The following is a 17,525-nucleotide window of genomic DNA, read 5'->3' as shown; positions in this document are numbered from 1 at the left end:
TCACGTTGTTTTTTAAAAAAATTATTCTGCCAATCTCTGCCTTTTGGTTGGAACATTAATCAACTCACATTTAATGTAATTATTGATAAAGTAGGATATATGCCTGCCATTTCGCTGTTTTCTGTGTGTATTTCCTTTTTGTTCCTCTGTTTTGCCATTACTATCTTCTGTCATTACTGCATTCTTTGTGTTAGGTATTTTTCTAGTACACAATTTTAACTCTCTTGTTGTTTCTTCCACTATGCATTTTTTGAGTTATTTTCTTAGAGGCTGCCCTGAGGATCGTCATTAATATTTTGACTTAAAACTAGTTCAGAATTCTTGTAGTGAATTTTGCAGCTCAAAAGTTCAGTTTGGGTCTTTCTTAAAATGGCTTTTTCAACTTTAAGCTCTTGAATCATTTTACTTGATATCTTGGCTTCCTTGGATTGAGTTACAATTTTTCCCAGGGATTTCGGTGACCTTTCTTGCCAGCCACATTCTGAATTCCATGTGTATCATTTGAGACATTTTGGGCTGTTTAAGAACCATTGCTGGGGAGCAAGTGGGCCCATTTGGAGGTAAGGGGACACTTTGGCTTTTTTAATTGCCAAAGATCTTGTGCTGATTCTTTCTCTTCTGGGAGGGTTGGTGTTCTTTTTTTGTGGTTTAAATTGAGTATAGTCACTTGGCTTCGTTTTGAGTTTTCAGAAGGCTAATTAAAGCTTTGTACAGAGTCTTTGTTTTTTGTTAACTTCTTATCCTTGATTTTCCAAAGGGTAAAATTAGCAGTGTTTTTTGGTGTTGTGGTTTGGACTGCAATCCAGTAGATGATGCTTGAGAGCAGTGGGTGGTAGATAGGCTCATATTCAGTCATGTGACTCCTTTGTTCATCTTTGCATTTGAAGCTGTGCTCTATGGGACAGGGAGGTGATCTACTCACCAGGTCCACTTCTGAGCTTTGAGGGAGCCACCTCAGATCACTAGCACTGTGCCCTCAATTTTTTTGTTGCTGTTAAGAGTTTCAAGCCACAGGGCTCCTTTGAGCAGAAGTCTGGTAAAGAAATAGGCCAGACACTTATCAGGTGATCTTATGGAGAGAGGCATGCCTAGTTCCCAAACCAGCCTGCAAACCTAAATGACTCACCTCTCTCAGGTTCTGGAGAGTGCTTGTTCCTCTCCCACTTGAGTGCTGGGCACAGATCCTGGCTCAGCACTCCAGATCCACAGGCTTCAGCCATGGGCACCAGGAACTACTCGTGGCTTCCTCCTCCAGACTCTGGAGTTTAAATTCTGGATATTTTGTAAAACTCAGAGGGCTCCCAGCCTGCTGGAATGCACTCAGATGGAGCAAAGCACCGAGGTTGGGCAAGAGGGCTGTACTCTGAACTTGTTCTTGTGGGTGGCCAGCCAGGAGCCCTGGGAGTGGCTGGCAGCAGGCATGCAGGACAGACATGCACCAGTCTCATAGGGAAGCTAGCCTTGCTTTTTCCCTGGCAGTTATCTAGGGGCAGATCCTCTCAGAGGGAGATGAAGTGCTCTGAAAAATGAATGCTTATGGTCAGGCTCTGCTGGAGCTATCCTGTATACAAAGTCCCTGGCTTTGTGCCTGCTGCAGTTCCATCTCTATCTAATCTCCACGGAGATCCTCCTGCCAGCTCAAACATTTGTGGAAGGATGTGGAATCCCCTACAGCTAGGATCTCAGAGGTCCGTGGTGATGGTGAACACTCTCTCAGTTGCTTCACTTGCTCCTTCCCCAGTAGCTGTTTGGGGCTAGGAACCAGCCCTAACATTTAGGCACCACATGTAATGCTCTCAGCTTCCTCCCTCATCAGTGTCAGCATCTGCATCTATTCTCCATCCACATTTAACATTTTTTTTTCTCCAAAGATCTGTTCAAATTATGCTAGTTTAGCTGAAATCCTAGTCTCTGTATGTGGGAGTGACCCTTTGCAGCTGAATAAAGATGGCCATCTTGAAATTCCTTCCAATGACCATGTTTCTATCAAAAATTACTCATCATAGTTCATGTCTTTTGCAGGGACATGGATGAAGCTGGAAAACATCATTCTAAGCAAACTAACACAATAACAGAAAACCAAACACCACATGTTCTCGCTCATAAGTGGGAGTTGAACCATGAGAATAAATGGACACGGGGAGGGGAACATCACACATCAGGGCCTGTCCGGAGGTGGTGGCTAGAAGAGGGATAGCATTAGGAAAAATACCTAATGTAGATGACAGGCTGATGGGTGCAGCAAACCACCATGGCACGTGTATACCTATGTAACAAGCCTGCACGTTCTGTACATGTATGCCAGAACTTAAAGTACAATAAAAAAAGAAGAAAAAAAACAAATACTGAGAGGATGAAAAAGATAATACACATAATGAGGAAATCAAATTCATCTCTAGGGTTGGGACACATTAATCCATGTTACTGTAATTATGATGGGAACACCTCTGATTATTCAAATGAAATTTAAAAAATTACCCATCATACCAAAAAAGAGAAGTATCTCAAACTGAATGAAAAAAGACAATCTGTGTCTTCACCTCTGTGTGCTTTCTCTTTTACGACAGACCTCCAAGAGACAAGATCCATGTACTCAATCACACTAGGTCCATTTGACCTTTCTCATTCTTCTGTAGTCTCTTCCCTGTGGCTTTTGACAAAAATACTCAGTTCACAATATTAGCTGTCTGCTTCTGATGGGTAGGAGGTATATAATCAAAATACTCCCACCAAAGCACTCTATGGTCTAGACTTGATACATAAAATTTAGCATTCCTCCACAAGGATACCTTGAGGTAACAGGAGATATTTTGGTAAGTGAAAATAATTCCTGCTTGGAACACAGCTTACTGAACTCAGGGTTCCATTTCTTTTGAGTATTAGGCAGTTCTCAATAAATTGATGTATACTGAGGAATGATTCTAAAGAGGTCAGTGATGTCCTGTTTGAGAATAGATTTAGAAAACTGAAGGTACTCTCCAGCTCTACAATTCTGTATTAGGAACAATAGGGAAATGAAAAAGTGTCTCTATATTGCAGTCTAGTCAGTCAGCATCCTTACCCAGAGATGGCAACATCTATTAAGACCAATGCAATACCTTTTCATCTTCAACAAATGTTGTTTCATCTGTTTTTTATCCTTGGCATTGTCAAGAACTTAACTGCAGGTCCAGTGTACATTTTTTCTTATTTTTCCCTTTTAGCTATCTGCTAAAATGAGTAAATGCCACAACTGTACTTTTCCAAAGAAACATAACTATTGACAACTTATAGTCTGTCATGCAGGTCATCTTTCAAATCAAGGCTGAAATTTTCAACAGCTGTGGGAAAAACTAAAACACAGAAACATTGTACAATATTAGTGTTTTTTTAAAGAAATTGTTAGTGCATTATTGAGTATACTAAATATCTGTGATAGATTAAATTAGTTCTAATCTTACTTTTGATTTTGGGAGCCCAAAATAAAGGGAATGTTGTTTTCATGGTTATGCCTTGTTTATGGAGTCAAGTGTTGATATACTTGAGGCATGTTATGTGTCTTCTAATTAATATTTTTATCACCTTGAATTTGTGTCTCTTCCGAGCATTAAACTTTAAGATACTATGGATCTTAAATTCCTTATTAAAAAAATGAAAGTGTGAAAAAAAGAAAGAAAAAAGACAATCAATAGATGCCAACATCAAAATGACAGTGATGTGAAAATTATCAGATAAAGATTTGTAAAAAAAAACATGAAAAAGCTTCAATTACCAATTACAAACATAGTTGAAGCAAATAAAAAAATCACAGCTACAGATTCAATAAGTTGAGCAAACACAAAAAAGGAAAAAAACAAATAAATCCATGCCATACCACATGTTCTCACTCATATGTGGAAGCTGAAAATGTTCTCATAGAAGTAGAGAGTAGAATAGTGGTTAGAAGAGGTGGGAAAAAGTAACAGAGAGTGGTGTAGCCAAAAGTTAACAAACAGATATAAAAGTACAGCTAAAAGAATGGAATATATTATAGTGTTCTATAGTATTATAGAATGATTATAATTTACAATGTATATTGGAATACTATGCAGCCATAAAAAATGATGAGTTCATGTCCTTTGTAGGGACATGGATGAAGATGGAAACCATCATTCTCAGCAAACTATCGCAAAGACAAAAAACCAAACACCACATGTTCTCACTCATAGGTGGGAATTGAACAATGAGAACACATGGACACAGGAAGGGGAACATCACACACCGGGGCCTGTCGTGGGGTGGGGGGAGGGGGGAGGGATAGCATTAGGAGATATACCTAATGTTAAATGATGAGTTAATGGGTGCAGCACACCAACATGGCACATGTATACATATGTAACAAAGCTGCATGTTGTGCACATGTACCCTAAAACTTAAAGTATAATAAAAAAAAATTACAATGCATTGTGTATTTTCAAATTGCAGAAGAATGGATTTTGAATGTTCCTAACACAAAGAAATGATAAATGTTTGAGGTGATGGATATGTTAATCACTCTGATTGAATCATTATGCATTGTATACACCTATCGAAATACCACACTGTATCCTATAAATATGTACAATTATTATAGGTTAATTTTTAATTAAAAATAATAATAAAAGCAAAAAATAAAGCAATCCATGCCAAGACACATTAAAGTCTAGATTCTGAAAACTAAAGACAAAGAAAAGATCTTTGGTCGAGTAACTATAGTTTACAATAATCTATGATATATCATTATTTTTTATAAGCTCTTGCTCTGTCACCTAGGCTGGAGTGCAGTGGCTTGATCATAGCTCAATGCAGCCTTGAACTCTTGGGCTCAAGTAATCCTCCCACCTCAGCTTCCTGAGTAGCTAAGGCTAAAGGTGTGCACCACCACAAATCACTGAATACTTAATTTTTTTGTGAAGATGGCAGTCTTGTTTTGTTGCTCAGGCTGGTCTCAAACTCCTGCCCTCAAGCAATCCTTGCATCTTGGCTTCCCAAATTATTGGGATTACAGGCATAAGCCACCACACCCACATTACTAAATATTTCAGAAAAGCTAGAGGAGAATAATTTGAATGTGTCTATCATAAAAAGATAAATTTTAAGGTGAAGGATATCCCAATTATGCTATCTTGATATTTACAAATTATATAAATGTATTAAATTATCCATTGTACCCCCAAAATATGTATGTTTAATATAAATTAATAAAAATAATTTTTTAGAAAGAAAGATATTAAAAGCTGTGTGAGAAATGAAACTTGTACCTTTAGGAGAAAAGCAATTTGAATGACATGAACACCACCAGCAGACTGTGATAAATTATGTGTATATAATGTAACACCTAGAAAAACCATTATACAAGCTATACAAAGAGATAGACTGAAAAACATTATAAACTGGTAGTGAAATAAGCCTGTCACAGAAGAACAAATACTGCATGATTCCACTTATGGGAGGTGTCTAAAGTAGTCAAACTCATAGAAGCAGAAAGTAGAATGGTGATTGCTAAAGTTGGGTGAGGGGAAAATGGGAGTTGCTGCTAATGGGTATAAAGTTTCACTTGTGCAAGATGAATAAATCCTAGAAATCTACTGTACAGCATAGTGCCTACAGTTAACAATATTTTATTGTATACTTATAAATTTGTGAAGATAATCTTAAGTTACATTCTTATAAAAATTAATAATAATAAAGATGATGGGAGGAAGTTTTTGGAGATGTTGGGTATGTTTATGCCATAGATTGTGTTGACGGTTTCATAGGTAAATACTTATCTTCACACTCATAAAGTTGTATACATTAAAAATGAACAGCTTTTTGTATATCAATTATACATCAAAAATTGTTTAAAAAATAAAAGAATACACATAGATAAAATGTCTACACACACACAGACACACATACACACATATATTGTACCAATTTCTGTTTTCTGGTTTTGATACTGTAGTTAAGCTAGGTAAGAGGTAACCATTTTGAGAAACTATGTGAAAGGCATATGATACCTCTCTGTACTTCATTTGCAACTTCCCATGAACCTATAATTTTTTCAAAATAAATAAAGTTCTAAAATATACCATTTAGGGTAGTATCAAAATTATAAATTAGAAATAATTTAAAAAGTGAGCAAGACCTATATATTAAAACCTAAAAAACATTGCTGAGACATTAAGAATAACTAAATAAGTGGTGTGATATACCATGTCCATGGATCAGAATATTTTACAAACCTCTCCTGAGTGGTTCACCTTGCCACCACTCTCTACTTCACTGTACATCCTCTTAAATTTGCATTAACTCCCCAGCTCCAGACAGTTTTTCAAAGCACAGATGTGGCAAATTTTCATTATTAGGCCCAAAAACTCAGCTGTTTGCTTAATATTGATTTACTTCAAGCACCTGGAATGAAAAAACATAGGACTCCTTAAGGTTAAAATCCCAAGGAAATGAAGGGAAAGATAATAGCAATAATGATTAGACAAGAGGAGCACAAAACAAAACCCACTAAGAGAATAAATGAACTATGACTTCAGGGAACTCTATATTCTCTAACTCCCAAACCTGCCTACTACTTAAACATTTACACTGGTTTATGCAATAATTATAATGAGTTTTCCTATCAGATAGTAGATTTGCGGTAAAAAAAAAATGTTTGCAAGTTTTTATAGCTTGTATTCAGTAGATGAGGGTTTGGATGAGGGATACCCAGACTTATATTAGTACACTCACCATTGAAATCTCTTGTTTAAAGATTGATATATGGTTGTTTCTACCTGTCTTCAGACTATGAGCACCTGGAGAAAATAAAAACTGGCATTTCATCTGTACATCAACTCACAGATCTCAGAACATCATCCTGTACAAAATGCCTCATGTAGCTAGTTTTGCTACTAGGAATTTCACTAATGACTCCAGACTTCTAGTTCAGAAGTCTTTCTATTTTATGAAAGAAATAAAAGATTAGAATATGGTGAACTCAGAGGCACCAACTTTTAGCAGTAGACGGTTTAAGGAGTTTCTCATTGCTACTCCTTACTTCCAAGGCTCCTGGGTTTCTTATCCAAACCTGTGGAAAAAAATAAAAGTTGTGGGCCTGATGAGGAAAATCCATGGATCCTAGGAATGAGATTGTAAGTAGAAATTAAAGAGCAATGATGAATGACCATACTTTATCTAGTATTCTGCCATAATGCACTCTTGTAAGCATCCAGAAGTGGGTCTAGGAACTCACAGAACTGGGAGTAAAAGAGGACTTAAAGTAGAAAAGCTTAGAACCCCTTACATACCATAGGATCCAAACAAGAGAGCAGTATACCTTTGCTCTTATCTTCCGGAGAAATAGCAGAGCCATCACTTGGGTCTGGAACCTAGGTCATTGTCTGTAATTCAGCTGTTCAGAGCACCATCCTGGGGGTTAGCAAACACTGAATCATACAATAATGGAGTGTATAAATAAAATTATTTTACTTACCCCTCTGTGTATAGCTTATCTGAAAATCTCATGGGGAAAAAGGAGAGAGAGTTAGGATAGGAATGTGAAAGCTCTGAATCCCCAGCCAAAATATTAACTAAAAACTTAAACACCTGACTCTTCCCATCTGACACAGGAAGACACCTAAATGTTTTTGAGTAGTCAATACAGGTAGAGAAGAGGAGACAATAAACATAAGGAAAACTAAAACTTTTAAAGGAATAAAAGACTGAATAAACCAGATGATTTTAGAGAAGATTTCAAGGCATCCTGAGAGTACTAGACTTGCCCTCAAGGATATATAATGCCTGAATATAAAACAACTTCCTTCCTTCAGAAGCTAAAGCTTGCCCTAGAGAAGCCGATACCTTATAATCCCTGTTTTAAGAACCACGTAAGTTTTATTTTTCTTTCCAAGATACGAGATTAGAGAATTTTAGCATGCCTAGCCACTTGGAAATAGCAAGATAGTGCATAAAGATCACCTCTGTGAATTTTAATTGAAGGAGTAAAACAAAATTCCACTGGAAAAATGAAGGACACGCCAGATCCTGGGGAAGAGAATGCTGGCAAACAGTCTGCAGGTAAACACTGATAAAACTGAGTGAAGCTGCAGTACGTGAGAGAGGCTGAGAGCCTCACTCTGTTACCATCTTTTCCACTGCGGATCTGAGCAACTCAAGCTGAGGGAGAGTAGTTTGTTCCTCCCAAATCCTGGAGCTAACTTGGATGGGAGATGCTGTGAGGAAAAAACACCACGAAAATGTGCAGATGTTTTCCCAGATGCAGGACTGAGAGCGGAATGCCATTTTTAATTAAAGCACATAAAGAGTCAGCCATCCTTTGCTGACCTGGATGCATGGCCATGCAGGAATTTTACTCTTGGGCCAGGAACTTGAAGAACTGCTCTGGAGTGGGGTAAGGGCCTCCACAGCAAGAACCATGAATAATGCTCCAGCAGTAGGTGATGAAATAGTGTTCTCTCCTGCCACAGGCCTGGGGAAGGAGGAGAGTTGCTACAGCTAAAGTTTCTCATGGGCAAAGAGACTTGAAGCCAGAGTCAGTGTGTTGACATGGAACCAATCTGTGTGTGCCATTGCTGGGTGCCCCAGTCTGTTCCTCTGAGATTGTGGTGCAGTGGGGCCCTCTCTGCTCCACCCCCAGAGAGAAATCCAGGCATTCAGAGAACCCACTTGCTGGCACCAGCAGCCTGAAATGCCCCACCCTCCATGGACACAGATTGTGGTGCAGCAGGGCCCTCTCCACTCCATGCCCAGAGAAATCTCCAGGTATTCAGAGAACCCCTGCACCCAGATGAACAGCCTGACCCAGTCCACCTTTCTTGTACATAGATTGAGGTGCAGTGGGGACACTCTGTATTCAACATGTAGGCAGATCTCCCGGCATTTCTAACACTTGTGTAGACTAGCACTCTAAGTTGCCCTACCATTCTTGGACATAAATTGTGGTGCAGGGGTGTCCTCTGTACTCCACATCCCAGCAGATCTCCAGAAATCTAGAGGACCCACTGTCCTGGATTAAGAGTATAGTCAACCACAATCCCCATGCAGAGAACTTAGGGATGAAGAAGTTTCACTGCTCCGTGCCTAGGCACATCTCTGGGCACTTGGCAGTCACCCACTGGATTCTCCATTGGTGCTGGTGCCTGTGCCTGCCATTGGGGGACCAGTAGGCAGCCTCACCCACCTTGTCCCCCCGTTTCCCCCAAGGCCCAGCACAAGAATTCAGAAACTAAAAGAAATCTGAATGTAGTGACACCACCAAAAAATCGCAATAGCTCTCCAGCAATGTTACCTAATCAAAATGGAAACTAAGAAATGTCAGATAAAGAACTCCAAGCATGGATTGCAAGGAAACATAACAATATCAAACACAACGTTGAAAATCAACATGAAAAATTTCTAGAGCAATCAAGGAAATAAAGAAAGAGATAAACATCTTAAGAAAAAAATCAGTCGGAGCTTCTGGAATTGAAAAACTCACTTAGGGAATCTCAAAATACAGAACAAAGATTTATCAATAGACTGAATCAAGCAGAAGAAAGAATTTCAAAGGTTGAAGACCAGTTTTTTTAACTAACCCAGACAGAAAATAAAGAAAAAAATATTTAAATGAAACAAAGTCTTTGAGATATATGAAAATATACAAAGCAATGAAGCCTATTAATTATTGGCATTCCTGAAAGAGAAGGGAGAAAAAGTAAACAACATTGACACTCTGAAAACATATTTGAGAGAGCAATTCAAAAAACCTTCCCTAATCTTGCTAGAGAGGTAGACAACTATATAGAAGAAATCCAGATGACACTTATGAGATGGTTTCGCTCTGTGTCCCCACCCAAATCTTGTCTCAAATCCCATAATTCCCACGTGTTGTGGGAGGAACCCAGTGGGAGATAATTTCAATCATGGGGGTGGTTAACCCCACACTGTTCTCATGGTAGTGAATATGTCTCATGAGATCTGATGGTTTTATCAGGGGTTTCCACTTTTGCATCTTCCTCATTTTTTCTTGCTGCTGCCAAGTAAGAATGCCTTCTGCCTCCCATCATGATTCTGAGGCCTCCCCAGCCTTGTGGAACTATAAGTCCAATTAAACTATTTCTTCCCAGTCTCGGGTATGTCTTAATTAGCAGTGTGAAAATGGACTAATACAACTTGCAAGATACTATACAAGGCAAACATCACCAAGGAATATAGTCACCAAACTGTCCAAGATAACTCCTAAAAATAAAATCTTAAAGGCAGCCAGAGAAAAAGGTCAGATCATGTACAATGGGAAATCCATTATACTAAAAGGAGACTTTTCAGCAGAAAACTTGCAAGCCAGGAGAGACTGAAGATCTGCTTTCAACATCCTTAAAAGAAAGAAATTCCAACCAAGAATTTCATATCCCACCAAACCAACCTTTATAAGTGAAGGAGAAATACAATCTTTTCCAGATCAGCAAGTGCTAAGTGAATTTATCAACACTAGACCAGCCTTCCAGTAGATCATTAAGGAAGTTTTAAACATGGAAACCAAAGAACATCCAAGAAAAAAAAAAACACTTAAATTAAGTACCTATTAAGTACCTAGCCCACAAACCCTATAAAGAAACCACATAATAGAAACTACAAACAAATCAACAACATAACAACTTCATGATAGGATCAAAATCTAATATATCAATATTAACACTGAATGCAAATGATATAAATGCCCCCACTTAATAGGCACAGAGGGGCAAATTGTATAAAAAAATTAACACCCATCCATCTGCTGTCTTCTAGGAACAAATCTCACATGTAATGACACACGTAGTCTCAAAGTAAAGGGTGGGAGAAAGATCTACCATGCAAATGAAAATAAAATAAGCAGGGATCACTATTCTGATAAATTCTTATAAAACAGATTTCAAACCAACAACAGTAAAAAAGATAAATGTTTCAATTCAACAAGAAGACATAAATATCCTCAATATATATGCACCCAACATTGAAGTACCTAAATTCATAAAAGAAATACTTCAAGACCTACAAAAAGACTGAGGCAACCACACAATAAAATTGGGTGACCTCAACACACCACTGACAGCATTAGACAGACTTTTAGGGCAGAACACTAACAAAGAAGTTCTGGACTTTCAATAAAATCTGCCATCTTTTCATGATAAAAATTCTCAACAGACTAGACATCAAAGAAACATACCATAAAATAATAAAAGCCATCTAAATAATAAAACCCAGAGTGAACATCATACAGAGTGGGCAAAAACTGGAAGGATTCCCCTTGAGAACTGGAGTAAAACATAAATGCTCACTCTCACCATTTCTATTCAATACAGTATTGGAGGTGCTAGCCAGAAAAATCAGATCAGAGAAAGAAATAAAAGCCATTCACATAGTAAAAGAAGAGATAAAATTATATCTCTTTACAAAGGATATGATTCTATACCTAGAAAACCCTAAAGGCTCAGCCAAAAGACTCCTGGAACTGACAACTTCAGCAAAGTTTCAAGACATGAAAGCAATGTCCAAATATCAGTAGCATTTCTACATACTAATAATGTTCAAGCTGATAGTCAAATCAAAAATGCAATCTCATTTACAATAACCACAAAAAAATCCCTAGGAATACATTTAACTAAAAGGAGTTTTACAAAATAATGTTGAAATAAATCATAAATGACACAAACAAATGGAAGAACATTTAATGCTCATAAACTAGAAAAATCAATATAATTAAAATAACCATACTGGCCAAAGCAATTTACAGAATCAACATTATTCTTATCAAACTACCAATGTCATTTTTCACATAATTTAAAAAAAATTCTAAAATTTGTGTGAAACCTAAAAAGAGCCCAAATACCTAAAAGGAGCCCAAATAGCTAAAACAATCTTAATATAAAGGAAAAAAAGCTGGTGGTATCACATTACCCAATGTCAAACTATACTGTAAGGCTACAGTAACCAAAACAGCATGGTACTGGTATAAAAACAGACACATAGACCAGTGGAACAAAATAACCTAGAAATAAAGCTGCACACCTTCAGCCATCTGGTCTTTGACAAAGTTCACAAAAATAAACAATGAGGAATGAATTCATTACTCAATAAATGGTTCTGGAATAACTGGCTATCAACATGTAGAAGAATTAAACTGTATCCCTACCTTTCACTGTATACAAAAATGAACTCAAGACCTAAACTATAAGAATTCTATAAACAATGCTATAAACACCATTCTGTATATTGGTCTTAGAAATAAATTTATGACTTATTCCTCAAAAGCAGTTGCAACAAAAATAAAAATGGACAAATGTGACCTAATTAAAAAGAGCATCTGCACAGTAAAAGAAACAATCTACAGATTAAACAAACTGAAGAATGAGAGAAAATATTCACAAACTAACAAAGGCCTAATATCTAGAAACTATAATGAACTTAAACAAGTGAACAAGCAAAAAACAAAGAACCCCATTAACAAGTGGGCAAAAGACATAAACACTTTTCAAAAGAAGACATACAAACAGCCAACAAACATATGAAAACATGCTCCACATCACTAATCATCAAAAAATGCAAATCAAAACCATAATGAGATACCATCTTACAACAGTCAGAATGGCTACTATTAAAAAGTCAAAAACTAACAAATGCTGGTGAGGCTACAGAGAAAAGGGAATGCTCATAAACTGTTGGTGGGAATGTAAATTAGTTCTGCCATTGTGGAAAGCAGTTTAGAAATTTGTCAAATATCTTAGAACTATCATTCAACCCAGCATTCCCATTACTGGCTGGATATCCAAAAGAAAATAATTCATTCCACAAGAAAGACACAGGCAACCATTGCCACAACATGGACGCAGCTGGAGGCCATTATCCTAAGCAAATTAATGCAGAAACATAAAACCAAATACCGCATGGTCTCACTTTTAAGTAGGGTGTAATCATTGGGTACTCATAGATATAAAGATAGCAACAAAAGAAATTTGCGACTACTGAGAGGAGAGAGAAATAAAGGGCTAAGTATTAGAAAACTAATTATTGGGTACTATGCTAAGTATGTGGGTAATGGGATTACTCATAACCCAAACTTCAGCATCATCCTATATACTCATGTAACAAACCTGCAATGTACCTTCTGAATTAAAGTTAAAATTCGGTTTTCTAAAAATAAACCGTGTAAACTCCTCAAGAATGGGAAATGTAAACTCTTCAATAACCACTGTTGAAAAAACTGAATATCTGTATGCAGAAGAATAAAACTAGATCCCTATCTCCTGTCATAAGCAAAAATCAAATTAAATGGATTAAAGACCTAAACCTAAGACCTGAAACCATGAAATTACTAACAGAAAATACTGGAGAAATGCTCCAGGACATTGGTCAGCATAAACACTTCTTGAGTAAGACAACAAAAGTATAGGTAATCAAAGCAAAAAACAACAAATGGAATCATAGCAAACTAAATGACTTCTGCATGGCAAAGAAAAGGATCAACAAATAAACAGATGACCTACAGAACAGGAGATAATATTAGCAATCAACTTATCTAACAAGGAATTAATAATTGGAATATATAAGTAATTCAAACATCTCAATAAAAAATTAATTTGATTAAAAATGGGTAAAGAACTTGAATTCACATTGCTCAAAAGATGACATAAAAATAGTCTACAGGTATATGAAAAAATGCTCAACATCACTAATCATCAGAGAAATTCAAATTAAAATCACAATGAGCTATCATCTCACCCCAGTTAAAGTGGCTATTATAAAAAAATGGGCAATAACAGATGCTGGCATGGATAAAAGGGAACACTTGTACACTGCCAGTGGGAATGTATATTACTAAAACCACTTATGGTATGAAAGTTCCTCAAAAAGCTAAAAATAGAACTGCCATATTGCAATCGAAAAACAGGTTAGTGGCTTACCACATGTAGTGTCCAATGAACAAGCGTGAGTACTGGTACAAAAAAAGAAATTCAATTTTAAAATTAGCTTGGAAGAAGTATCACATTTAAAGTGTCCTGCTGTAAATGTGCTGTTTTGCCTTTGCAGCAAAAAGTAGACATTTTTATAAGGTAGGGGAGGAAATGAGCAAGGGCAGGGGTTCCCTGCTAGCTTGTGCCTTATCTACCAGAAAGTTGAGTTGGCACCTTCCTGGGCAGAAGTAAGTTGTAAAACTGGCCAAGTGGGCATGCTTTCGGCATGCTCTCCTGAGGTGACCCCCTAGATGTGGGAGTTCCAACCTGGAGCACATAGATGAACTTGCCCTGGAGGGAATGTTCAACAAAGCTGACAAAAACAAGCAATAGGGAGAGGACTCCCTATTCAGTAAATGGTGCTGCGGTTACTGGCTAGGTATATGCAGAAGAATGAAAGTAGATCCTTACCTTTCACCATATACAAAAATTAACTGAAGATGGATTAAATATTTAAATGTAAGATCTCAAACAAAAAATTCCAGAAGCAAACCTAGGGAATATCCTTCTTAACGTTGGCTTTGGCAAAGAATTTATGGCCAAGTGCCCAAAAGCAATTGCAATAGAAACAAATTGACAAGTAGGGCCTAAATAAATAAAAGAGCTTCCGAACAGTTAAAAAGAAAGAAAGAAAGAAAGAAAATCAATAAAAACCAGACAACCTACAGAATGGGAGAAAATATTGACAAACTATGCATCTGACAAGGGTCTAATATCCAGAATCCTTAAGAAACTTAAGCAAATCAACAAGTAAAAAACAAATAACCCTGTTAAAAAGTAGACTAAGGACATGAAGAGACACTTCTCAAAAGAAGATATACAGGCGGCCAACAAACATGAAAAAATGCTCATTACTAATCCTCAGAGAAATGCAAGTCAAAACTACAATGAGATATTATCTCACACCTTTCAGAATGGCTACTATTAAAAAGTCAAAAGACAATGCTGGTGAGGCTGTGGAGACAAGAGAATGCCTATGCACTGTTGGTGGAAATGTAAATTAGTCTAGTCTCTGTGGAAAGCAGTTTGGAGATTTATCAAAGAACTTAAAAACAGAGCTACCATTCCACCCAGCAATTCCATTGCTGAATATACACCCAAAGGAATATAGATCATTATACCAAAAACACACATGCACTCATATGTTTGTCACCATGTTATTATTCACAATAGCAAAGACATAGAATAAACCTAGGTGCCCATCAATGGTGGATTGGATAATGAAAATGTGGTACAAATATATCATGAAATACTACATAGCCATAAAACAGAATAAAATCATGTCCTTTGCAGCAACATGGATGGAGCCGGTGGCTATAATCCTGACTGAATTAACACAGGAATAGAAAACCAAATATGTATATTCTAACTTATATGTTGGAGCTAAACATTGAGCACATGTGGACATAAACGTGATAACAATAAGCACTGTGGACTACTAGTGCAAGGAGGGAGGGGGATGTGGGTTGAAAACTACCTATTGGGTACTATGCTCACTATCTGGATCCAATATGCTTATGTAACAATCCTACCTATGTACCTTCTATAACTAAAGTAAAAGCTGGAGGTAATGGATATCCCAATTACCTCTATTTTATCATTACACAATGTATGCTTGTATCAAAATTTCACATGGACCCTATATATATGTACAGCTATTACATATCCAGAATAATTGTTTAAAAATTTAAAGAGTGAGATATGTACAATAGATAAGGGAAATGCTTTTAATATTTCAGGTTTACCATAACACATTTTCATAAGTAAAAGGGATACTGAGGCTCTTTTTTCAACTTCTATTTTAGAATCAGAGGGTACATGTGCAGGTTTGTTTCAAAGGTAAGTTGTGTGATGCTGAGGCTTGGGGTATGACCGAACCTATCACCCAAGTAGTGAGCATAGTGCCCAATAGGTAGTTTTTCAGCCCTTGACCTCTTCCTTCTCTCCCTCCTCTAGTAGTCTCCAGTGTCTGTTGCTCCCATGTTAATGTCCATGGGTACCCAATTGTTTAGCTCCCATTTGTAAGTAAGAACATGCAGTATTTGGTTTTCAAGGAAAAAACAAATATTTATAAATTATTACTTATACAATAAGTATAATTACTTATACTTTGGAATTAGTTTGCTTAGGATAATGGCCCCTGGCTGCATTCATGTTGCTGTAAACAACATGATTTCATGCTTTTTCATGGCTGCATAGTATTCCATGTTGTATTTGTACCACTTTTTTTTAATTCAATCCACCATTGATGGGCACCTTGGTTTATTCCATGTTTAAGCTATTATGATGGGCACTGCAATGAATGTACAGGTGCATGTGTCCTTGTGGAAGAATGATCTATTTTCCTTTGGGTATATACCCAGCAATGGAATTGCTGGGTTAAACAGTAGTTCAACTCAGTTCTTTGAGAAATCTCCAAACTGCTCTCCACAGTGGCTGAACTAATTTATATACACACCACCATTGCATATGTCCCCTTGTCTTCACAGCCTCCCCAACATCTGTTATTTTTTGAAATTTTAATAAAAGCCATTTTGACTGGTGTGGTATCTCATTGTGGTTGTGATGTGCATTTCTCTGACGATTAGTGATGTGAGGCATTTTTTCATGTTTCTTGGCCGCTTGTATGTCTTTCAGACTCTTTCTGAGCAAAGTTTGCCAATGTCTATTTCTGAAGAGTCTGCACGGTCACCTATACTAGATTGGGTTAAAAAGAAAAACAATTTGAGAAATTAATATGATCATTATATGAAATGTTTTGCTAAACTTCAGGTTTCATAAACTCCATCTGAGGACACCCTGGCTATCTGTCAACTGTAAGGAGCAGCTCCCACATGGCATTGATCACAGACCCCCATGCACTTGGTCTCAGCTCTGAGAAATCACCTTAGCATGCAGAAAACTTTTCCCTGGCAGTCTCCATTTGGAAGGATGCAATTCCCATTGAGCACCTTCCATCACACACTTAAGAGCCTTGATCATGTAATCTTCAGCACACACCAGCAGAGGGTAGGCTCGATGATGCAGGCAGTAGGTGCAGGGTTGCCCAAATAAAGACCCTGGTTCCAAAAAATCCCAGAAACATTTTGTGGAAATCCCCTCTCAGTAGTAATTCATTTCAAACAGCAATTATAGCACACAAAAGAGTGTTTTTTCCCTTCTTCTCCTCCCCTTCCCTTCTCTTTGTTAATGGCCTTACTACCCCCTTATTTGGTCAGAAAGTACCCTTATATACATATGCTCAAATACATCCAAACTCCTGCCAAATCCTGTAGGTTCATACTGCTACTGTGCTTCTATCTTAAAATCTGATCCTTCTCATCTTTTCCTGCTAGCATGGCCTAGTTCATGTCAATTTTCCTTCCATCTATATTTGGATGTTTCTGCCTATATAGGTTAGGTGCTGGGATATTAACCTCCTCTGGTTTTACTGTGTCCCTTCAGATTAAGCCACATTAAACAAGCCACTAAAATTATCTCTTTAAAACCTCAGTGTGTTTACCATCTGAATGTAGCTCTGTGATGGAAAAATCATGTCTCTTTGATTATTGTGGTGTTCTAGAC

The 17,525-nt window shown here is 37.2% G+C and overlaps 1 long non-coding RNA gene across 1 annotated transcript in view; it reads right to left on the bottom strand.

Annotated features, from left to right (window-relative positions):
• Window positions 1–5,305: 5,305 nt before the first annotated feature.
• The window catches only part of LOC134809368 (uncharacterized), a 141,585-nt gene continuing 129,365 nt past the window's right edge, over window positions 5,306–17,525 (bottom strand). Inside the window, exons 4-5 of the long non-coding RNA XR_010154906.1 lie at window positions 6,724–6,788; window positions 5,306–6,393 (exon numbers count right to left, since the gene is read on the bottom strand). This is a non-coding gene — a long non-coding RNA (uncharacterized LOC134809368). The remainder of the gene's footprint in view (window positions 6,394–6,723; window positions 6,789–17,525) is intronic.

This window comes from Pan troglodytes, chromosome X (genome assembly GCF_028858775.2).
Source record: "Pan troglodytes isolate AG18354 chromosome X, NHGRI_mPanTro3-v2.0_pri, whole genome shotgun sequence".
Classification (NCBI taxonomy): domain Eukaryota; kingdom Metazoa; phylum Chordata; class Mammalia; order Primates; family Hominidae; genus Pan; species Pan troglodytes.
This window is presented reverse-complemented; position numbering and strand designations above follow the sequence as displayed.